Below are 24928 nucleotides of genomic sequence, written 5' to 3'. Positions count from 1 at the left end.
ATTTTAAAATTGTGTGGCTAAGGATTTTTCTTCAGCTGTTTTCTTTCTTTTTTATTGAGTTGTTCATTTCCTTTCCTTTTAGGGGAGTACTTTCCTTTTTCTAAAGCTCTTTGTATATTCTAGATAGTACTCTGTCAGATGTATAGTTGGTAGAGATAATTTTCCTCACTCTATGGACAGCCTTTGCTCTTCAGAAGACTTTAGTTTCATGAGGTTCCATTTATTAATCGTTGGTCTTAATGCCTGGACCATGGAGTGGTTCACAAAGTCTTTTCCTGTGCCATTGAAGTCAAGCATATCCCCTACTTTCTGCCTCATCAGATTCAGGATCTGAAATCTTATGTTAAAGTCCTTGATCCACTTGCATTTGAGTTTTGTGTAGGATCAGTAATAAGGATCTAGTTTTGCTCTTCTGCATCCAGTGTGATCAGCACCTTGTGTTAGAGATGCTGTCCTTTCTCCAAACTGCTTGGTTGGCCTCTTTGTCAGAACTGAGGTGGCTTTTTTAGTCTGTTTTTATTCCAGTACTATATTGTCTTTATTACTGTAGCTCTGTGGTATAACTTTAAGTCTTGGATGTCTCCTGTAGGATTTGTTTTGTTTTGTTTTTATCATTGGTGTTCAAGATTGTTTTGGCTATCCTGGGTTTTTGCATCTGCAGATGAAAGTTAAGATTATTTATTCAACTTCTGAGAATACTGTGTTAAAATATTAAGGGTTACACATTGACTCGGAAGATTGCTCTTGATAGGCTGACCATTTTCACAACATTAACCCTGCTAAGCCTCAAGCTGGGGAGATCTTTCTATCTTCTGGTTTCTTTCTCTACTTCTTTCTTTGGTGTCTTAAAGTTTTGAAACAGACATTAAGAAACAAGATTTTAAAGGCCAGAGCAGTTCAGCCAGGGCTGGCTTGGGTACATGAGTGATTTAGTCATAAAGAGGGAATGGGGAAGTGGTTATAGCACATAACCATGTGTTTCCAGTTCCTTCCTCATGGAGAAGTAGATGCACACTGAAGGACTGTATCATCTGATTGTGGAGAGAGAGAAAAAAATGCTCCCCTCAGCTGCACCAGAGAAGCAGCTTAAGGCTTCCTTTGCTTTTCCTCATCTGTGTGAGCTCTGCCTGTGCTGTCTGCTCTGGCTCACTGGGAACCCTGAACTCCACTGTCTGCTTCCTTCCATCCTTCTGTCCTGCGTTTATAGATTATGCTGGCACATCACCTTGATAAAGTGATGAGGTGATAGAACAAAGGCCAACAGAAGAAAAGCCCTGGATAAAATATAAAATCAAAGATGACTAAGTGGTAAGGAAAAGTGGAAAGCTCAGGGAACAGGCAGAATCATGGATAGGTCCAAGTAAGGTGTGCAGATGAAAAGAAAACATTTTAGCCTTTCCAGGGAGCTAGATATAAAACTGAGTCTTTAATGCACGATCCCTCTGCAGGACTTTGAAACCGGATTTATCCTGCTCTTAATAGGAGGATTGGTGTAAAAAAGACAGACCTAACATAACAGAAGGAAGAACAGTTTGATGTGTGACCATGATTGTCTTTCTTTCCCCTTCTCAGAGGCTGGAAAATTATAGCCACGGTGTGGGAAGCTGAAACCAGTCAAGATGCTGTGCCTAGGTTGGCAGGGGCCGCAGACCCTCTTCATGTTATAATGTAAGCTCTGAAGTCTTTGATGGATTTTCTTTCATAAGTACTTTAAAGCAAAAATTATAAATAGCACTTTTTAAAGATTTAGTTCCTTATTATAAAGTGTAATTTGGTCTTGCACCTCTCCCAAAATGAATCTCTTTTCTAATTTTTCTGTAAATATTGAAACCCTTTGTTAAAGAAAAGAACAATCATTTTGATCTCAAATCATCTCACTAATCACTATTATTTGTCCTAAGGTTGAATTGGAACCTTACAACCTAGACATAAAGGCCAACCAGAAACAGATGGGCAGTTCCAGATCCAGCAGCTCTACTTGAATCATCTAAGCTTGTGAAAATGGTTTAGGTGGCTGAAGAGTACTGGAGCCGTCAGCTGTCTTGGGGAGAAGAAGCAATTCTGCTCTGAAAAAGATCAGTGGTCATCAAACTCCTTCTACAAGACTCAAAGTTAACAGAATGAAACCACAACACAAAGTTTTAAAATACGTGGAGTTGTTTTTTTTCTTCAGATTTACAATTTAAAATAAGTATGTTTAATATGCCATAAGAAAAAAATCAATATTGAGAATTTTTATGAAGAAATGGAAATTCTTTAAAAGCAAATAGTGAAAGTTAAGGGTTGAAGAATGCAGTGTCAGCTCTGAAGTACTCAGTGGCTGGGTCAGGCAACCTGCAGTCATTATGAGATCTTTGGGACGCATCTTCTAAGTGTGGAGACCCAGAGCACACAGGCTCTGTAGACTCCCGGTTCTGAGCGGTGCTTTCCTGTGAGCAGGGCAACAGCGGGTAGAAAGAACTGGATCCAGACTCCATGCTCAGACCTAAGCCAGTCAGAGGTTCTTGGAGGAAGAGGCTGCACCTTCCTGCACAGGAAGAGCTGTTGGGTTGCCAGTACAGACTGCTCAATCCCCTGCGGCCACCCGATCCAGCGAACCCTGAACTTGGTGCAGAGGGCCAGCAGGGTGAGGGGCAGTGTACACAGTCCCCGAGGCCGCAACAGGTACAATTGAGAGCAGTCGCACATGGCCACAAGAGCCTGGCCTGGATGGAGGGAAGCACTTCAGGCATGCAGATGCATTTGCCCTCCTCTGCTCAGCATCTTCCTGAGGGCGCTACACCAGCTGTTCTCAACCTTCCTAATGCTGCCACACTTTAATATAGTTCTTCATCTTGTGGTGATGCCAAACTGTAAAATTATTCTCATTGCTAATTCATAGCTGTAATTTTGCCACTGTTATGAATCGTAACGTAAATGTCTGTATTTTCCAATGTTCTTAGGCGAACCCTGCCAAAGGGTCATTCAAGCCTCCTACTGATCGTGACCCACAAGTTGAGAAGCCATGCCCTACACAGACCAGAAGATCTGAGTTCCTTTGCGGAGGAGGGTGACGCCCTTCTCCACCTGGTTCACCACTCTCCCTGTTCCCACCCAGCAGTGCTCTTCAGGACAGAGGCTCTGGTGTGGTGGCAGCCTCACACCTCATCTGCACACAGTGCCCTTCCTGAGGTGCCTGGGGAGCTGGAAATGGAGTCTCAGCGGCTGATGCAGACTAGGGTCTCCCCTCCTCCCCACTGTGTGGACCTTAGGTACAAAGGACGCATCCCGGTGCCCAGCACTTTCCCATCTCACTGTACATGCTGCACATCTCGTCTGTGGTCTGAGCAGCTTTTGCTGCTGGGCGCCTTTTCAGGCATCAAGTCCAGCTGAGACTATGCAAGAGACAGAAAGCCAAGTTTCAGTATCTGACCCCAGACACTCACAGGGATGCTTAGAAATACTGGCTTTTCTGAAAAATGTGCAAATGATCTGCACAGGAAGGTCGAGAGATTGCAGAGGCCTCTCCAATGCACAGCAGTTCAACTATTCAAATACCAGGGCACAAGTAATAACAGTAAGTTTGAGCAAACATTTCTTAGAACTCCAGTAACAGAAAAGGAAAGCCTGGCCCAGCCCCTCCCACAGATTTTTTCCAGAGAAGTAGGTGGAGGAGCTAAGACACTCAACCGGGCCACTGTCCTAGCCTTCCCTTGGAGACTTGTCCTTTGCCCTGGGTTTGTTCTAGCAAGAGTCAGGGCTAAAACAGGACATCATCTGCAGTTAAACCCAAGCTCCGAATATTTCAGCCAGGTGTAGCAGCTCCCACACACACACCGGAAACAGCTGCTGTTGGAAAGCATGGGCTCCATGTGACAGGAGACTGGGCTCCTGGGATGGGCTCAGGTGATCAGAATCCTCCTGGCTCCTGACCCCTTCCCTCCAAGAACACTAACAGCTCCTCTCTGGTCCATGGAGAAACTTCCCTGCCCTGGAATTGTGGGAATTGTCCAGGAAGGGCTGGATTAAAACAGTTCCCTGTTGCCCCAGTGTGGTTTAAATTACAAACCACAGGTCTCTCCTTTCCTGACTGACACCTCTGCTCCACTTCTGAACCAAAAGTGACACTTGTTTCCCATTACTTGGGCAGCACCTGATCCCAGCACTCGAGACCAGAGCAGGACGATCATGATATTAAGGGGTGTTTGGTACATTAGAAATTGTTCAACTTTGTAGAAATAGAAGGTGATTGAATGTGCTTTGTAGAATCTTAATTCGAAGCATGTAATACAATTAAAAACTTGTTTCAGTTGAGGAGCTGATGAATTACCCAAACCCTGGGGCTTAAAGTAACAGCCAATTCAGTGTTTCTTACAGATCCTTGCATTGACCTGGGCTCACCTGGGTAGTTTTTAGTTTATTATCACCCTGCGAACAGAGACCTTATTTAATTTTGTGACATATCTGTGTATTTAAAAGTGCTCTAAGGAAAATTAAAGAGCACGTTATATATGGAGTAGCATGTAGCCATCCAGCACTGAGTACTGGGGCGATGTTACAGTTCAAGTTCACTCTACTGTGCAGTCAGAGGAGCTTAGTGAAGGGGGACCTTTCTACTTCCTCCACCCTGTCTCTGTTGTAGAAACAATAACGGGGAAAGCTCACTTTAAACAAAGTAAAAGTCCCCCAGATGTCAGGTGGTGATGGCCCACACCCTTAATCGCAGCACTTGAGAGACAGATCTCTGAATTTGAGGCCAGGCTGCTCTGCAGAGCAAGTTCTGGGACAGCCAGGGCTACACAGAGAAATCTTGTCTAAGGAAGAAAATAAAAAGTCCTCCCCAGAATTATTGTGCACCTTCTTCTCTGGGAAGTGAACTTGTAAATCTGAAAACACATGAAACTGAAACCTGCATAGAAAGAACTTGAGTTTGATTGTGGTCAGGAAATGAGCAGCTAATGAAAGGCATGGTTGCAGGAACTCTGGGGTCACATTGGGATGGCCATGTGTAGATAAGATCCCACTTCTGTGTGGAATCTTCACAAGGAAATCTCACAGGAAGAAAGTCAACAGCAATTTCAAGGATCTGGGTGTTGGGAGAAATAGGATGATGATGGTGAACTGAAAAATCAGATCCAAGAGAAGTTCTGGAGACTAGTGTGCACCGTGGTGACAACAGTCAATAGTATTACAGCCTGACAGGAATTTGTTTAGGAAGACATTAAGTGTTCTTTCTGCACAAAACAAATAAATGTCCACTGTCTTCTGTAATGCATGTGTTAGCTAACCTTTAATCATTTCCTAGTATATACGTACATCAGATCATCACATCGGTATCTTAGGCATACAGAAGTTTGTCAGTTATACATCAACAAAGCCAAAGAGGAAAGACAAACGGCAGATGGGGGCAGAACCACAGCATCCAATCAGTGAGTAAAACTTTAGCATCAGACAGACCTTAGCAGAGAGATACATTCTGTGTGTGCACAAAAGGCTCTCTAGCATAGTGACTGGCAGGGAGAAAATGCTTCTTTTATGAATGAGAAAATGGATGAATAAGAGCAAATGTGAGCCAATGTTCTCATAAGTGGAAGAATCTGTGACCCAGCTGACTAAAATTCTGCAGGCATGGAGAATTTTCTAGAGTCTGGGTGTAATGTCAGATGCTTTTAATCCCAGCACTCGAGAAGGAAAGGCAGGAGGATCGTTGTGAGTATGAGACCAGCCTGGTCTAGGTAGTGAGTTCTAGAACAGCCAGAGCTACATAGTGAGACCCAGACTCCAGAAAGAGAGAGATAAAAGGAGAGAGAGAGAGAGAGAGAGAGAGAGAGAGAGAGAGAGAGAGAGAGAGAGAGGAGAGAGAGAGAGAGAGAGAGAGAGAGAGAGAGAGAGAGAGAGAGAGAGAGAGAAGGAGAGAGAGATTATTAAGACACTGGCTTACTGATACAATGCCAAGCACTTACGTTTGATCCCTAAGAGGACCAAATGAGGACCTCTCTAGCTATCTCCATGATTATGGATTCCACTCCAACCATGTCATGTGTCCATAGAGAATGTTTGATTCATAAGACAGCTGCATCATCTCACAAACTTGACTATAATAACCATCATAAGAGACGTCACTCCATCCCCATCCTTTAACATTAGGGTGATAATTTAGCACAACACAAAGATCCCTTCTTGCAACTGGGTTCCTCTGAGTGCCAGAGTCTGAAAGAGAAAAGGATGAGGGTAATTCTCACAACAATACTTTGAAAAGAGATAGAGGCAATAGGGGTCTGAAAGAAGAGAGTGAACTTTGTGGAAATCAAGGTCATGTGTGCCCAAGTTACCCCTCTCCCACTACGCATGCAGCTTCTCCTCCACTTGAATCTTGCCTTTCCCTTGAAAACTGAGTCCACAGCACCTTATTGTATTATGTAATATGCAGACAAGTATCCCCAAAGGCTCACCTCTATTTGATCATTCCTACACCCTTTCTAAGGCTTTCATATCTGATGAAAATATTTCCCGTAAGTACTATGGGCTGATACTTCTATCCTTTTCTAAATAACATTTTTATTTACTCTTTGAGATCTTAATACAACATGTTTTGATCATATTCTTTCCCATCCTCACCTTCTTCTGGATCTTTCCCAAGCTCCCTACCCACCCAACTTCATGTTTTTTTTTTCTCTCATTAAAAGAACAAAAACATGGAGTCCATTTGTGTTTGTCGACTGCTCCCGAGCATGGGGCCTGCCCTGGAGTGTGGTTGATATTCCACTAGGGAAAGCTGGTTTTCCTCTCCAGAAGCTACCAATGGGAAGAGCATCTCTGTTAGGGGTGAGACTCCGTGCCCACGTCCCCTCCTCCATGCTGGGATTTGGTCTGACTTGAGCTTGTGCAGGTCTAATGTAGCTGTCACAGTCTCTGGGAGCGCATGTGTCCATCTGCCCTTCTTAATGAAATGATTTACAACCTGAGGAACTAATTAAAATATACACACCTTCTATTTATTATACCTTGGGCAAGTTATTTAATTTCTTGGTATTCTCAGTTCCCTATCTTAAAATTTGGGACTATAGCACCATGGCAATAATTTGTCATATCACACAATTGTATAAGAGAAGAGGAATTTCCCGATGGGATATACCATATGAGAATGAGAAACCACAACACAGAATCACTCGGGTCACATACAGAGATACAACATCTTAAAACAAGAAGATAAGAATTGTAGCGTTTGCCGGGCGGTGGTGGCGCACGCCTTTAATCCCAGCACTCGGGAGGCAGAGCCAGGCGGATCTCTGTGAGTATGAGGCCAGCCTGGGCTACCAAGTGAGACCCAGGAAAGGCGCAAAGCTACACAGAGAAACCCTGTCTCGAAAAAAAAAAAAAGAAAAGAATTGTAGAGTTCAAACGTACTCAGCACGATATGTAAGTACTATAAAGTGGGAACTCAAACGGGATGGAAAGTCATAGGAAAGAGGGGGAAGAGGAACCATGCTGTGAGAGAACGCTGTCCTAAGACACTCTGCAGCAAACATAAGTTCATGCACTTCTGTATGCAAACGTGGTTTCTGGCAAACCGGACAACATGAGCAAACACTTAAGGCATGACAACATCCATTTTGACTGACCAGCCAAGTTCTGACACCACACTCTAGAGGATCATTGGCCCCTCACCATTGTGTGGGCTCCCACTTCCCACTCAGCTGTCTCCAGCAGGGGGAAGGCAAAGCTCACATCCTGGTCCTTCTGAAGCTGCTTCTCTGAGCTCTCTGCTTCCCACTGTCTTCATAACTCACTCATGGGCACTCTCCACTCACTGGGCCACTGACCACATCCTGACACAGCTCTGGTTAGCAGCTGTGGGAAGAGGCTGTCTCTCTCCTCATGCCTCTCCTCCCTTGATCCCTGCACTGCTCAGCAGGAGCTTCCTGGATTCACAGCACTGTTGGCAACACTTGGGAGAATTAATGGATCACAATATACCAGAGGGGAAACTTTAAACTAGTTGCTAATAATGGGATCTTTTGAGTCCCTCCTGCAGATATGTTCCTGCTGACACCCACATGCTCAGGCTTCAGCTCTTCTTCAAATCTCCTTTTGTTACTCCCATGTTCATACACATAACAAGAAAAACGGCACGTGGTTTGCTGCCTCGAGGACCAGCTTCCAGCAGCACAGGGCTTGATGGGGAGCCTGCGGAATCAATGGACTTGGACCTTTTTATCTGAGGTAGTAAAATTTAACTCTCTGGGGCCTGCTAGACACACAGACATACAGACACAGACACAGACACAGACACACACACACACACACACACACACTTAGTTCGTGTTTCTAGATATTCTCTTGCTTTTGTATCCAAACATACTGAAAATTGTGGGTTTACACTATTACCTTATTTTTATGTAATGTCACCACTGGTCTCATTTATTTCCCAAATTTCAGCATTTCTAACCTATTTCTGTGGGTGAAAAATCTGTGTTCTTTATTTTATTAAAAGCTCTCTTGGATGCTGCTCATCACCCTCCCACATCCTCCACTAAGCTGCCTGTCTCTCCAGGATGGGCTCCAGCCCTCAGGTCAAGCCTGTGTGCCCTGAATGATGCCTTCCTCCCTTTAGCTGGATGTTCCCTCTCAGGACCAGACACCTTGATGAAGTTCTCACATTAGAGGGGAGGAAGACCTCCTTCACCAGGCTTGTGCAGACTCCTGGCACTAATCCTTGAGGAGTCTCCACTTACCCTTGAGGCACTGGAACTCCACCAACGTCATCTCCTTGCATAGAAGCCCTCATCACTCTGGAAGGTACTAAGTGGCCACACAGAGCTATCCCACCAGGTAGACAGCATCCTTACCTTGCCAGTCTCTGAAACCCACAACAGCTCTGCCTTCTGCACAGACACTCTCCTCGGCCTATTTGACCACTACACCCAATGCCAGGACATCCACAACCAGGCAAGGATGCTCTCCTCACCCTACTAGACACTAAGGTCCCATGTTGATGTCTACCACAGAGACACTCTTTACCCATGTCTGGTCTACGCTCTGCGAAGAATCTCCTTTCAACCCTCTGTGTCTCTGAATCCAACCCAGTATGGAACCAACACTAAGTTGATGCCCTCCTCACCCTGCATGGGTGCACTCCTCACTCTACACAGGTGCACTCCTCACTCTACACAGGTGCACTCCTCACTATACAAACGTGCACTCCTCACTATACACAGGTGCACTCCTCACTATACACAGGTGCACTCCTCACTATACACACGTGCACTCCTCACTATACACAGGTGCACTCCTCACTATACACAGGTGTGCTCCTCACTATACACAGGCGCACTCCTCACTATACACAGGCGCACTCCTCACTATACACAGGCGCACTCCTCACTATACACAGGTGCACTCCTCACTATACACAGGTGTGCTCCTCACTATACACGGGTGCACTCCTCACTATACACAGGCGCACTCCTCACTATACAAACGTGCACTCCTCACTATACACACGTGCACTCCTCACTATACACAGGTGCACTCCTCACTATACACAGGTGTGCTCCTCACTATACACAGGTGCACTCCTCACTATACACAGGCGCACTCCTCACTATACACAGGCGCACTCCTCACTATACACAGGTGCACTCCTCACTATACACAGGTGCACTCCTCACTCTACACAGGCGCACTCCTCACTATACACAGGTGTGCTCCTCACTCTACACAGGTGCACTCCTCACTATACACAGATGCACTCCTCACTATACACAGGTGTGCTCCTCACTCTACACAGGTGCACTCCTCACTATACACAGGTGCACTCCTCACTATACACAGGTGCACTCCTCACTATACACACGTGCACTCCTCACTATACACAGGTGCACTCCTCACTATACACAGGTGCACTCCTCACTCTACACAGGTGCGCTCCTCACTCTACACAGGTGCGCTCCTCACTATATACAGGTGCACTCCTCACTATACACAGGTGCACTCCTCACTCTACACAGGTGCACTCCTCACTATACACAGGTGCACTCCTCACTATACACACGTGCACTCCTCACTATACACAGGTGCACTCCTCACTATACACACGTGCACTCCTCACTCTACACAGGTGCGCTCCTCACTCTAGACAGGTGCACTCCTCACTATATACAGGTGCACTCCTCACTATACACAGGTGCGCTCCTCACTCTACACAGGTGCGCTCCTCACTATACACAGGTGCACTCCTCACTATGCACAGGTGCACTCCTCACTATACACAGGTGCACTCCTCACTATACACAGGTGCACTCCTCACTATACACAGGTGCACTCCTCACTATGCACAGGTGCGCTCCTCACTATACACAGGTGCGCTCCTCACTATACACAGGTGCGCTCCTCACTATACACAGGTGCACTCCTCACTATACACAGGTGCACTCCTCACTATACACAGGTGCACTCCTCACTCTACACGGGTGCACTCCTCACTATACACAGGTGCACTCCTCACTATGCACAGGTGCACTCCTCACTATACACAGGTGCACTCCTCACTCTACACGGGTGCACTCCTCACTATACACAGGTGCACTCCTCACTATGCACAGGTGCACTCCTCACTATACACAGGTGCACTCCTCACTATACACAGGTGCACTCCTCACTATACACAGGTGCACTCCTCACTATACACAGGTGCACTCCTCACTATACACAGGTGCACTCCTCACTATACACAGGTGCACTCCTCACTCTACACGGGTGCACTCCTCACTATACACAGGTGCACTCCTCACTCTTACTCCTCACTGTACACAGGTGCACTCCTCACTGTACACAGGTGCACTCCTCACTATACACAGGTGTACTCCTCACTATACACAGGTGCACTCCTCACTATACACAGGTGCACTCCTCACTATACACAGGTGCACTCCTCACTCTACACGGGTGCACTCCTCACTATACACAGGTGCACTCCTCACTATACACAGGTGCACTTCTCACTTGTCCAATTGCCCAGTTCCTCCATCAGGACCCTCTCCTCTCCTATTTGCAGTTCTGACTCCCCACAGGAAGTGTCTAGTGAGTTCATACTCTCCTCACCATGCTGGAGCACAGACTCCCTACAAGTGACCATTCCACAGCATAGCTGCCCTCCTCACCTCTCAGGCTCTGAGGTCTCACACCAGACTGCTGCTTGGAGACTCTCTCCTGAATCCAGACACTTTCTCACCGGCATGCTGACATCTCCTCACTGCTTGGGCTCCAGTTCTGCTGTCAAGTCAGCCCTCAGCATGGTCACCCAGACCCTGGGCCAGACCATTGCTGCCCCACACCTGATCCTTCCACAGACACCTGTCTTGCCCTCCCATTCTTTATAGGTAAGTTACTAAGTAACTGAGGTACTGCAAGGAAAGAAACCAGATATGGCAGAATATGAACTCCTGTGTGATTATTGAACCTATCAAATGTTTCCATGGTAATATGCATACACACCACTTCACTCCAGTCACAGGAGCTCAGGGGTTTTCAACTCTCAGCAAAATATATTTCTAAAGTTATCATATCCCATATATACTAGAATAAGTCATGCACAATACTCAAGTACCCAATAACAAGTATTTCTCATTTGCATATGTCCTAAGAGTTTGATTATGGGTCACTGAAATGCTGTTCAGCTTCTTTCCATATTTATCATTTGGGAGCCATGTCAGAGAGAATCACAGCTTCTTGTACATGTAGTAGCCTACTGTATTTAGAGAATCAGATTCATTCTCATTCTATGGGCCACTGAAAGTCACCTGGACAAACCAGCCAAATCAAGTTGAAAGCGTACTCATTATAAAGGAAGATGGATCAAAGACATTGAAACAGTCCTTTTATAGAGGGGTAGGAAAGTGCTTGTGGGAACCAGCATAACATCTACACCTAATCCTTTTACTGTTTACTCAGGAGTTGTATATTATTGGGTTTTAAAATGTAACATTAGTCCCATTGGCAGAAAAGAGGTACTATTGCAACAAAAGCATGAAATACTAAAACTTGCTGGAGAGATGGCTCAATAGTTATGAGCACTTATTACTCTTCCAAAAGTCCTGAGTTCAATTCCTAGCAACCACATTGTTGCTCAAAACCAACTCTAGTGGGATCTGATGCAATCTTCTGGCATAAAGTCATGCATGCAGATAGAGCACTTCATAAATATTTAAATAAATAAATAAAATACTCAAACTTGTGCTTTACTGATCTCTGATATTGAAGTAAATCAGTTTCATGTGGGTTTAGTTTTAGGTATCTGTCATGTAAACCATGGGGTCTGTCATGAAGCCGTGTGGTTATGCCTGGGATGGTGATAGTGCACATTTTCCTATTCATCTACATATGGAGTCATATCATTTTACACCTGACCTGTCGAAGAAAGACTTTCTCTGAACTTCTAACCCGGTCATGGGAGGTTACTTCTCTAATTTTTTGGAATCCCTGGAGCTATTGGAAAGTCTGTTTTATCATGGTAGGCCATGAAACTTTATACTCCTCAGTTCTTTTATAATTCATGCTAACAAGACAATTCATGGTGGGAGCTCATCATTTCAGAAACACTGATCATGTGATTAAAGAGTGGAGCTTTGAGCCATGAGATGCTCACCCTGGCAGGAAAGTGATGCTGAAGACTGAGTTTACTCTCTTATCAACCAAATGCTCACACCTACATAATGAACGCTGGTAAAACTTTGAACACCAGAACTCAGATGAGTCCCTTTGGTTGGCCTGTTCTGTATACTGCCACTCACTAACATTCTGGGAAGGAGATGCATCCATGGGTGTCAATGGAAGTTTCCTTTATGGGACCCTCCCTGACCTCACCTGATATGTCCCTCCCTTTAGTTCTGCTTTGTATCATTCTATATTAAAAAAATAAAATTCTAATAGAGCAGAATCATTAGTTCACTGTGTCATCCTAGCAACTCATAAATCTGCAGGTATCATGGGATCCTGGGACTCTGCAGACAGTTGACTTGAAGTAATGGCATCCTTGGGAACTCCTGAACTTGAAGCCTGAGTTTGAAATGAGGGCAGTCTTATGGAGTTATGGCCTGAACTTGTAGAATAATTTAATTAATAAATGAAATGTTTTTGTCAATGGCTTAGAAGAATAGCCATAAACATTTTGGAGATGGCTGAGGAAATACAGGCAAGATCACACATCATGTCAGAAAAGAAATGAACTGAACTGTATTGTAAAATAAAATAAAATTTTTAAAAAATTCACATAAAAAAGAATTGATAAATTTTTTAAGAGAGATAGTTGTATTGTTTTGTTGTGCAATGACAATTTCAGATAATATATACTCTCTCAAGTACCCTATCAAAATAACATGTAAATACACACACACACACACACACACACACACACACACACATATATATATGTATATATATATAGTTATCAAAATGTCAACAATTGATATTACCATCTAGTCAACTTCTGTTTCAAAATACTCATAGGAAGAAGTTGAAAAGGCTTCGAAAGTGTTAAGCAGCATGCAGGCTTCCATGGGACATATGGCTCTCCTCAATGTCCATCCACAGGGCAGAGGCTGTCCCTAATGCCGCAGGCACAAGGTGGGACACCAAGAGTAACAGGCGGTGCCAGTAGAAGATTGGCTATCATCTTCTTAAACTTTCTGGTGAGGAAGGTCACCCAGTCCAGGATCAGCCACCATTAGAGGCCCACATCAGCCTCACGGCACCCATAGCACCTGACACACTAGCCATGGGGACCAAGTTCCTGAATGGGTCCTGGTAGTGCAGGTATTGGGGACACGAGAAAATGCTGATGTAAGGGCACAACTGCCAGAGAAAATGTGAGTAAGCACTGAGGATCAAAGGGACAATAGGTACCAATGTCATCCTATCTGTCTAATTTGCTTAAGAAGATCTTAAATGGTCTAACACCACACACACACACACAACAGACAACAATGTTAGGTAATAGAGGGTGTTGTTAACTTGATCGTGGTAGCCATTGCATAATACATTTCCATATCAAGTCAAGACAGTGTAATGTAAATATACATGATTTATTTGTCAATTATACATCATTAATCTGAAGACAGAGGAATAAGGGAAGAGAAACTGGTAGAGGGTTCACACCATACAATTCTATCATCAAATAAGACTTTAGGAATCAAAGAATGGACACAGAAGCTGGAGTGCGTCCACATATGCACAAAAGGATCCTGTAGAGTCTCTGGTATATGGGAAATTCTCATTATATAAAGGGTTAAGGATGAATAAATAATATATATGGGGACCAGTATTATCATATGGAAAACTGTTGCCTGCCTACCTAAATTTCTATGGACATCTCTTCCACAAGAAGATCTTTGCAGGTGTCTGTGTAATGCTGGATAAAATGCAATCCTTGTCCATGGAAAAAGCTTGATTCATAAATATATTTTCTTCATCTGACAAATTGACTTCCGCATACAACTGCAAGGGATGTCATTCCAGCCCCAACTAGAAGAAGGGTGATGTATTACAACACATTCTTCATTGTCGTTCTTATTGTTGGGTTCACCTGGGTGCCAGGACCTGGAAAGGAGAAAAGAGCATCAGGGCATTTCCCAGAGTGATGCTGGAAAAGAGAAAACAAGAGTAAGCAAGCCTCAGGATGTGATAGGAATTTGTGGAAATCAGATTCAGGTGTGTACAAATCAACTGTCTCGACCATCCATGTCTGACATGACCCTGGAAAACAGGGCCACCTCACTCAATATTCTCTCAGCTTGTTACTCAACTGTTCTCCCAGAACACATCCCAGAGGCTACTTCATCCCTAGGTCTTGGTACCCAGGGACTGTCATTCCATGTGATTATTTGTGTGATGAAAAGGTCTCTCCTTATTCTTGTGTTTTAATAAAGGATTTATTTTCCATTTTGCAAAAGTCTTATTTTACAGACTGAAGAATTGTTTACAATATCTAGGTAATCTACTTATTTCTAATATCTAGTACAAGTAATTTAATATTTTCAATTCATAGTTTTCTTCTCTGAAGACTGAGAATGAAAATAACATTACTGCCTATATATCACAACAGATATCAGGATAGAATATGGAAACATACTAAGATATTACAGTTTTATTTAATTATATAAATATGACACATAACAATAACAGAATGAGGTTTTTTGATTTATGAGAAATAATCAGTTATGGTCTTGACATTAATTTTTATTATAACACTATAAATGAGAGCTGGAGAGATGACTCAGACATTAAGAGTGTTTGTGCTTTTGAAGAAAATGTGTGAGTTCTGTTCCCAGCACATGTATTGGCGTAGTCACACCACCTCAACCTCAACTCTGGAGAATCCAACACCCTCTCCTGGGCTCCATGGGCACCCACATACACATGGCACAGACTCAAGAGAGACACGGATATACACACAAAGGAAAATAAAATAAATCCTATTATTAAATATATAGATGAGAGACTGAAAGCATAAGAAAATTCACCATGATGTATCACCTTGGTTGGGTGACCTGGGTACTTATCATGCTACACTCTTCAAACTCAATTTCCTCATCTCTCCTGGAGTATCAGTGACATGTGTCTCACAGGATTCCTTGATGAGCAAATGGAGATAAAGTAACTCCATCCCCAGCACTCACATCAGGAGTGAGCTGTTTTAGTTTCATAACCAACAGCTGGAACACCCTAAAGTCTTCTCATGCTACAGGACCCAGGACTCCTCTAGGTAACTCTGCACTCACGTGGCACTTTCATTGTATGGTGTCTGATCAACCCATCGCCACTGTCGGTGACCTGGATTTGAAAGGCCAATATAATAAGCAGCTTTAGGATCCAGGATCTTGGTGATGAAATCCTAAGAGGAAAGAAAGATGCAGCATTTAGCCTGGATGGAGTGTTCCTTTTTCTGTTATAGAATTTTTATAAAATCTTTTAAAAGTTATTTTAACTACACAAAATTATAGGTTCAATATGATGCAAACATGCAAATATTTAATAATGAAATCCTATTTCATCTCTCTAGGCCCTTAAATAGTTTTCAAATTATAGATTATTAGTCATTAATTATACATTTTAGAGGTACACTGTGATACTTTGACTGACTTTTTTTCTGGTCACACAGAAATAAGAAGACAAAGAAAAGATCAAGGAATAAAAGAGCCACCCCCACCCCTATGAGTGCCATCTTCTCCAGCTGACCAGGACACAAAGTCATCACTCAGAGGCCTGATTTCCATGACATTGGAAACAATCTCTGTCCATGATCATAATGAATTCTCATCTCAGACTCACTCCCATCTTTTCTTCCCCAGCATCATTATTGAAAGTTGTGCATGAGAGAATTTAGCAGATTTAAGCATTCTCCATTCATAACCTCAGATATTTCATTTCTTTTTTTTTTCATAATCTTTTTTTTTAATTTTTATTTTGCAATACAATTCAGTTCTACATATCAGCCACAGATTCCCTTGTTCTCCCCCCTCCCGCCCCCCTCACCTTCCCCCCAGCCCGCCCCCCATTCCAATCTCCTCCAGGGCAAAGCCTTCCCCACAGACTGAGATCAACCTGGTGGACTCAGTCCAAGTAGGTCTAGTCCCCTCCTCCCAGGCCGAGCCAAGGGACCCTGCATAGGCCCCAGGTTTCAAACAGCCGACTCATGCAATGAGCATGGGACCCGGTGCCACTGCCTGGATGCCTCCCAAACAGATCAGGCCAATCAACTGTCTCCAAGATCCAGCTATACCACTCTTGGGCATATACCCAAGGAATGCTCAACCACACCACAAGAGCACTTGTTCAGCTATGTTCATATCAGCATTGTTTGTAATAGCCAGAACATGGAAACAACCTAGATGCCCTTCAACTGAAGAATGGATAAACAAAATGTGGTACATATACACAATGGAATACTACTCAGCAGAGAAAAACAATGACATCATGAGGTTTGCAAACAAATGGATGGATCTAGAAAAAATCATCCTGAGTGAGGTATCCCAGACTCAGAAAGACAAACATGGTATGTACTCACTCATAACAGGATACTAGATGTGGAACAAGGATGACTGGACTGCTACTCACATCACCAGGCAGGCTACCTGGAAAACAGGACCCCAAGAAAGACACAGGGATCGCCCAATGACAGAGAAATGGAATGAGATCTACATGAACAGCCTGGACATGAGTGGGGGTAGTGAAGGGTGAGGGTCGAGGGAAAGAGAGCTTGGGTGAGTGGGAGATCCCAGCTGGATCAACAACAGAGAGGGAGAACAAGGAATAGGAGACCATGGTAAATGAAGACCACATGAGAATAGGAAAAAACAAAGTACTAGAGAGGCCCACAGAAATCCACAAAGATACCTCCACAACAGACTGCTGGCAATGGTCGAGAGACAGTCCGAACTGACCTACTCTGGTGATGGGATGGCCAAACACCCTAATTGTCGTGCTAGAAACCTCATCCAACTACTGAGGGATCTGGATGCAGAGATCCATGACTAGGCCCCAGGTGAATCTCTGGGAGTCCAATTAGCGAGAATGAGGAGGGTTTATATGAGCGAGAATTGTTGAGACCAAGGTCGGATAAAGCACAGAGACAAATAGCCAAACAAACGGAAACACATGAACTATGAACCAATGGCTGAAGGGTCACCAACTGGATCAGGCCCTCTGAGTGGGTGAGACAGATATTTCATTTCTGATGATTGGCTGTGACTCTCCTGATTTGATCCTCTTTCCCTAGTCAGCTCTGCGCCCTCCTCTGTTAGGCAGTGGGTACTACAGGAAGCATTAGAGTGCTGAAATCACAAACTGGTCTTTCAAGCACAAACATTTCATCTTTCCCTCCACCTCAGAGGTTGCATTTCTGTTGCCATGGTTCCTTGAGGGTTGTTCAGCTTCACTGAAGCAGGGCCAAGGTGTAGAATGCCAAGGCTGAAGCAACCTTTCTGGCTTCCTGATGGAAAGCCTTCTGCCACATCAGCAACACCCATGTCAACAAAACTCCCTCTTAGTAAAAAGAGGCAGACAGCAGGCCAGGCCCAGGCCCCACTCTCTCCCAGGATGCACCTGCTCTTCCTGGCTGCAGACCACCATCAGATGAGCACCCATGCTGGAGCACTTCTCCTCACTCTCGCTCCAAGATGCTGGCCCAGTCGCAGTAAAGTAGCATTGTGAACTAAATGGCTTCCAATCCTTCAGGCAACAGCTCCAGACTTTGTCTTTGGGGGAAGAAGGAAATGTAAGTGCAATGTCATAGAGTAATTTTAAAACCTGCTTGATGTGGAGACCACATCGAAGCTGGGGCTCCCCATGTCTCCAGATACAACAAGGAGCCCCTCTCCCCTTAGATGCCAAGCAACTCCAGTCTACCTCTGTGGACACCAACTTCAAGATCCCTTTGTCCTACTGGGGTGCTGTCAGGAAAACAGAGCTTAAGAACACTCAGACACTGAGGACATAATGCCAAACAGTCTGAGTCTCCAAAGAATAGAACTCATCATACCAAGAACCAGAAAATTCTCATATTACATAAATATATACATATTTATACATGAAGACAATAGATGCCATTAAACAAGGCAGCAAAATTTCAGAGTTAGCAGACAGTTATTTTTAATTAGTGATGATAAAAGTGGGAGACAATATATTACAACAAGCAAGATAACACAACTATACGTTTATCTAAAAACTTTAAAATGCCCGTGATAGATGCTTCAAGAAGAAAATAAAACCATTCTGGAAACAAGTTTTAAAAATATGTAAATAATCAACAAAGAAAGATATAAAGAGCTAAATGGAAATTTTATATCTGAAAAATATATTTGAAGTATTCCAGGGTGTTAGTTGCATACTGAAAGCAACACAAATATCAGTGAACCGTCAAGGAGGAAAAACTAAAATGAAATAGAAAAATAAAGAAAAATGTAAAGATTGTAAATGTCTACAGATGAATGCAATCCCTATAGAAATTCCAATTTCTTCATAAGATAAATGAACAAAACAATCTCAAAAATCATGTAGAAGTGCAAAAAAACCCTGGCTAGTCATAGCAACCATCAAGGAAAAAGAATAAAGTTGACTGTATCTCCAGACCTCACTTCAGGCTATACTATAGAGCATGGTACCACAACAAAAGCAGACACATTGACCAGTGAACACAAAAGAGAACCACAAACATACACACATACAAACACACACTTATAAAAACACTTGAGGGACTACGGAAATGGCTCAGTGGTTAAGAGTGAGTACTGCTCTCACAGAGGACTGGAGTTCAGTTCCCAGTACCCACAACCTGTGACTCACAACCACATCTAACTCTAGCTCCAGGGATCTGACCCCCTCCTCTGTCCCTGCAGACACTGCACTCACGTACATTATCCCACAAACAGACAAGTGCATACATATGTATATTAATTAAAAATGAAATTTTAAACACACACCCTTGAGCATGACTCCCTGGAGATGCTCACATTCACATCATCAGATTTGCTTTATTCTTTCTGGAACTCCTTTCTGTTTCTAATAAAATTCTACTCAGTCTGGTATTTCCTTTCCCTCCCTAAAACTATTCTTCATTGACACTAGGCTGCCACACATCCCAATTATGCCTTTTGGAGACCTCTATAAAGGACTCCGCAGGAAGCTGGTACTGAGTGTGTGATATGACGTTGTGTTTCCATAGTGCTCATTACTGATGGATCAACCCGAGAGTAGTGTTGGAAATGGTGATTTTAGGCACATTAAGTTTTACCTTTCAATAGTTAATGCTGTTTTGTACACTCCAACTCAGTGTGATTCAGTTCTTTTGTAATTGTGTTTTCATCAAGAAGCTGAGAATATTTTTTAAACAAAGCTGTAAAACAGAATAAAAACAATTCATTTTCCTGGTAGTGCTAAGACTTTTTCTTTTTTTACTTTTACCTTCTTGCATTCTTTGTAGACACAAAACCTATAAATGTCCAATTACATGAATAGTTAAAGCCAGCCTGGGACAGATTCCCCATCACCACAGAGTGTGGAGGCTGTGGCCATAGCACTTGGGAATTAGAATGAGTAAGAATGAAGTTTCAGGCCATCCTTAACTATACAAGTTAGTATAGTTGGTTCGTTGGTTTAGCTAGCTAGTTAGTTTAGTTTAGTTGGCTGGTTGGTTAACTTAGTTGGTAATTTAGTTTATTAGTTAGTTAGTTAGTTCTTTCGTTTGCTTGTTCATAGATAGTCTGGGCTACATGAGACCTTACCACAAAGAGAGAGAATTTTACATAGCCAAACAGTCAGTATTTCCCTACTCCTAGTGAATTTATGACCACTTTATCTTCAGGAAGAGCTGGAAGGACAGGACAGATCCATGACCCTGGGGACTCTTCAACATTTCATGGAGGACACATTGAAGACTACATCTAAGGTGATAAGTTCTATTAAGTATGTGCACACCCCAGTAAAGGTGAGGGAGAAATGAGCTAATTCAGAGCAGTTCCAGGTTACCTGAGCATGGAAGTTATAAAAGCCCAACACTGATCAAAAGGACTTTGTTTTCGTCCTCTTCTTTCCTGTATCTCCCTCCACCCCAGCTAGCTCTGACTTCTCAGTGTCCCCACACTTTCACCGAGTTCCTAACTTAAAACTAACTCACCTTTCCTCTAGAAATTGAATTTTCTTTCTTCTCTTCCTCATCTCCCACTTGTTCCTGGAGTCACTAGATTCTGGCTTTCCCTTCTGCTCACTTACCAAACATTCCTGAACTAGATGTCAATGACTTCTCCTGTCCACTGATCAGTCATCTTCCTGTGGGACTTCTCATATTACCCTGCCTGCTTCTCTTTCTCCTTAACTGTTGGGAGACATTGGCTCCCTCTGGTTTTGTCGGTTCCTGCTTGCTGCTGTTTCTTGTGCTCTTTCCTACCGGTTTTTTTTTTTATACACCCACCTCTCTTGGAAAATGGAACATCGCATCCAGTTCCATCTATATCTCTATTTTTCCTCCAAATTCCTCTTCCTTAGTGATATTCATTGTCCTGGGTTGGTGAGGGTGGGGGTGGGGAGTAGAAGTGATTTTTTTAGTCTGTTTTTGTTATCTGCTGCCTATAAGGAGAGGTCTTCTAAAATGTATGCCTACAGTGGGGTGGTCTGTATGTCAAATTACTCTGATTGGTCAATAAATAAAACACTGATTGGCCAGTGGCCAGGCAGGAAGTATAGGCGGGACTAACAGGGAGGAGAACTGAGAGAACAGGAAGGTGGAAGGAGCCACTGCCAGCCGCCACCATGATAAGCAGCATGTGAAGATGCCGGTAAGCCACCAGCCACGTGGCAAGGTATAGATTTATAGAAATGGATTAATTTAAGATATAAGAACAGTTAGCAAGAAGCCTGCCACGGTCATACAGTTTGTAAGCAATATAAGTCTCTGTGTTTACTTGGTTGGGTCTGAGCGGCTGTGGAACTGGTGGGTGAGAGAGATTTGTCCTGACTGTGCACCAGGCAGGAAAACTCTAGTTACAAATGGCGCCCAATGTGTTTGCAAGAGTTTCCACCTAAAACCTGAGAAAAAAGATTCTAAAACGGAACTAAAAACAGTTCCTAGTTGTTTCTCTCAAGTTAGTGGCAGCCTGTGTGTTTGAGCTACTATGGCGGGTTTCTGGCATGTGCGCTCAACCTGCAGTTTGGCGGGAATGAGGCCTCTGCAAGTGGCACATTAAGCTGCATCGTGGATTTAGCCTTTGCTAGTACAAAACAAAAAAAAAAGAGGTTTCTGGGCTACACGCTGCTTTGATAGAAGCATAGACCCACTATTTCTGAGAGTTGATGGCTCCCAGAGCTGGCAGAAAATGTACCACCGCTGTGGGACTGCCAGGTGAGAGAGATTTGTTCTGACTGTGGGCCAGGCAGGAAAACTCTAGCTACATATGCCTCTTTACTAAAACATGTTAATATGCATCCAACTAAACTGTGCACCTTAGATTTAGGTGAATATAATCAAAACTTAAGTCATCATATTACAACTCAAACTGCTGCTCATCTTCTTCCTCTTCAAATTACTTCATGACTGCTGTGTAGGGCCCTGCCCACCCACCCCCACCCCACCCCCACCACCCATTTTGGGTGGCTGTTGCCTTGCTTGCTGACCTTGACCAGATGTCCTTCCTATACTGATTTCCTGCCCCTTTGCTTCCTCCTGAATGCTCACTGCTCACAGGAGGTTCTTTGTTTTTGTATCCTGCATTTGGTGTAAACAGCTTAGATGCAAGAATGTAAAACATCTGTAGTGAACTTCTGCCCTCTGGGGTTCTTCCATTGTGCTGTAAGCCTGTATTTAAGGTTTCCTCCCTCCTTCAATGAATGGCATTCCGCATTCTGCTGAGATGAATGACTCACTGTTCTTGTTTCTGTTTTTTGATCCACAGCCCCTCCCTCGGAAATGGTGAATATATTGACCAAAACATCACCTCCTTTTGGTCCAACTTGTCTCCTCTCCTGTGTATCACTAGCATGATTCTTGGATCAAACCCTTAGTACTGCTCAAACGGATTCTGAATTAGTGGCCTAATTTATGCTTCCCTTCGTTTTCACACCTCTGTAAGAGCACACTTCTCCAAGTCAGTTTTAATTTTATCATGTCCTGCTTCAAGTTCTTCAGGGGATCTCCATGACTGTGGCACACTGAAAAACTGGACACACTTTCCAACCTTCCCGATGTGAATATCCATTTAGACTATGCCTTTGTAGTTCCCTACTCAAGAAAAAGGTCTATTTCTACATCACCTTATCTGAGTTGCCTTTAAGAGTTCTTTAGCCACTAAAATACACAAAGGCAAATGTGTGAGTGCTCCATGTTGGGCTTGGCTTACTGCCACCATCCTTCCTGAAAGTCTAAAGTGGCCATGGGAAGCTGAGTTGTCTGTTACTGATTTATGACTCCATGAGAACAAGTAACTTCACCTAGGACCATGGGAATCTCCCAAGAGAGACCAGTCTCAGTGAAGCCACCAAGATAGAATTAAAAAAATAGTTCAAATAACCTACTAAGTTTTAAGTTGGTTAGTGGTTCAGCAACAGCCTCTAAATAAAATAACATTAAGAGTGGATGCCTGTGTAATATGGTAAGCACTATTTTGTGATCTGAGTCCAGTTTTGTCTGCCCCTACTGATTCATGCTTAGTTCTCCATTGTTGGAGCCCATGTAGGTTTCCTAGCAGCTTTACCTAGCAGGTCTGCATAAAGAGGATGATTGGATCACAGGCCTGAGTACCAGGTGTCTGAGATGGTCTGCACTTGAGTGTGCTGGGGGAGGTCTTTTGCTGCGCCCATTGACATTCCTTTAAAAACCCTTTGGCAGAGACAGCCAGGGGCCGATGGATTAGGATCCAGGCCCACACAAGGATATCCTATATTTTCTATCTTTTTCTCTCTCCTCTATCCTTCTATCTAATATTTCCTGCTGCTTCTACTCAAGAGTACTCTGGGGAAACGTGGGGGTGTGATGGCCCCCGACTCCATGTAGCACTATACATGACAGTAATGTGTACTTATATTTGCCCATATTTTCCATGCCCCCACATGTCTAGGACATTGCTGGCACACACAGGTCTAGGTGTCATCTCCTCCAAGCTTTTCTTAGCCTCCTGTGCTTACTCCTTACTTCTCACCTGCAGAGCATTTCCTGTGCAATTTTTTAAGCACTGGTTCACTTGACTGTTCTCTAAATTTCCTGAGACTGGGGACTGTAGCTATTTCTGGACTCTCTACATGCTGCCCAATATATAGTAAATGGATACTACTATTTACTGTGTGAATGAATAAAACATCTACATAAAAATATAGTGTATTTTTTTTTAATTTTTGATAAATTCAAAGGACAATATACAAAGAATCTACTGTTTCTAAATTAGCTTTCAGGTCTCACACAATCTGGAACAAAAAATAAATGATTAGAAGGAACTCCACTGGAGCACTGTCCCTGGAATAGCTCTGTCCATATCTTCTAATCTCTCTACTTCTTACAAAATACAGATGTCTATGTGTCCAAATGCTGCTGATGAGGAAATACAGGTTTGTTCTCGTTACTGGATCCTAACAGAGGTGCCCCAGGATTTCACTCTGTGACACCAACAAACAAATGCATGCTTCTCCAGTGAGAATGGATGACTTTTACAGAAGAGTTATTCTGAAACAGGGTAATTTCCAATGCAACACATCTCTCCAGAGAGTGTCTGTCTCAGGTTTCTGGGTCACCATCTGTCTAATGAGTCCCTTTTCTTCCCTGTGTTTACTTTTCCCAGGGGCAAAGTTACTGATCAGAGCAACTGAGAATAAGATTTTCAATAGTAGTAAAAGTATTATGAATGAAGTGAGGAGCAACTTGGAGAATCTGTGAAAACTTTCGTGACTCATGGTCTTCTTTTCAGGAGTGGAAAGACAAACCAAATTCCCGTCTTCAACTCTGTTCCTATTTCCTCTTCTTTCTCCTATTCTTCCCTTTTTGTGCATGATAAACTGCCCCGGCCAGTGGGTGCCCGGTCCCGCGGGCCAGGTTATTTGATGAGACCCGAGGAGGCACCTCCTGAAAGATCAATGGGGGTGAGAGAGAAAGGAGACCAGGCGCGTAAAGGAAGACAGAGACATTCTGAGTTGCGTCGAGGTCTCCGTTTATTGACTGGGTGTTGAGGCTTATAAACAGGGCTTCAGGCAGGGAGGGGGAACAGGGGAAGCACGGAGAGAAGGATGGAAAATTCCTAAGGGAGGGTGAGGTCACTTTGGTCCCAGGCCCCTGCAGCTGGCTGATTAGCAGGTACTCCAGGAAGTTGTACAGCCCGAGGTTAGGCCAGGAACTTCCTGCCTTTGTAAGGTTTGATAAAGTAAGGACACCACTGTCCGGAATCGGTCCCCAACAGTTCCCCCTCTTTTCTCAAAAATG

The 24928-nt window shown here is 43.6% G+C and overlaps 1 pseudogene; it reads right to left on the bottom strand.

The window, feature by feature from the left end:
• Positions 1 to 5992: 5992 nt before the first annotated feature.
• On the bottom strand, positions 5993 to 24501 carry LOC131906500 (C-type lectin domain family 4 member A-like; annotated as a pseudogene).
• Positions 24502 to 24928: the final 427 nt, after the last annotated feature.

This window comes from Peromyscus eremicus, chromosome 3 (assembly GCF_949786415.1).
Source record: "Peromyscus eremicus chromosome 3, PerEre_H2_v1, whole genome shotgun sequence".
NCBI classification, from domain to species: domain Eukaryota; kingdom Metazoa; phylum Chordata; class Mammalia; order Rodentia; family Cricetidae; genus Peromyscus; species Peromyscus eremicus.
The sequence above is the reverse complement of the archived record's forward strand: the minus strand, read 5'-3'. Positions and strand labels throughout refer to the sequence as shown.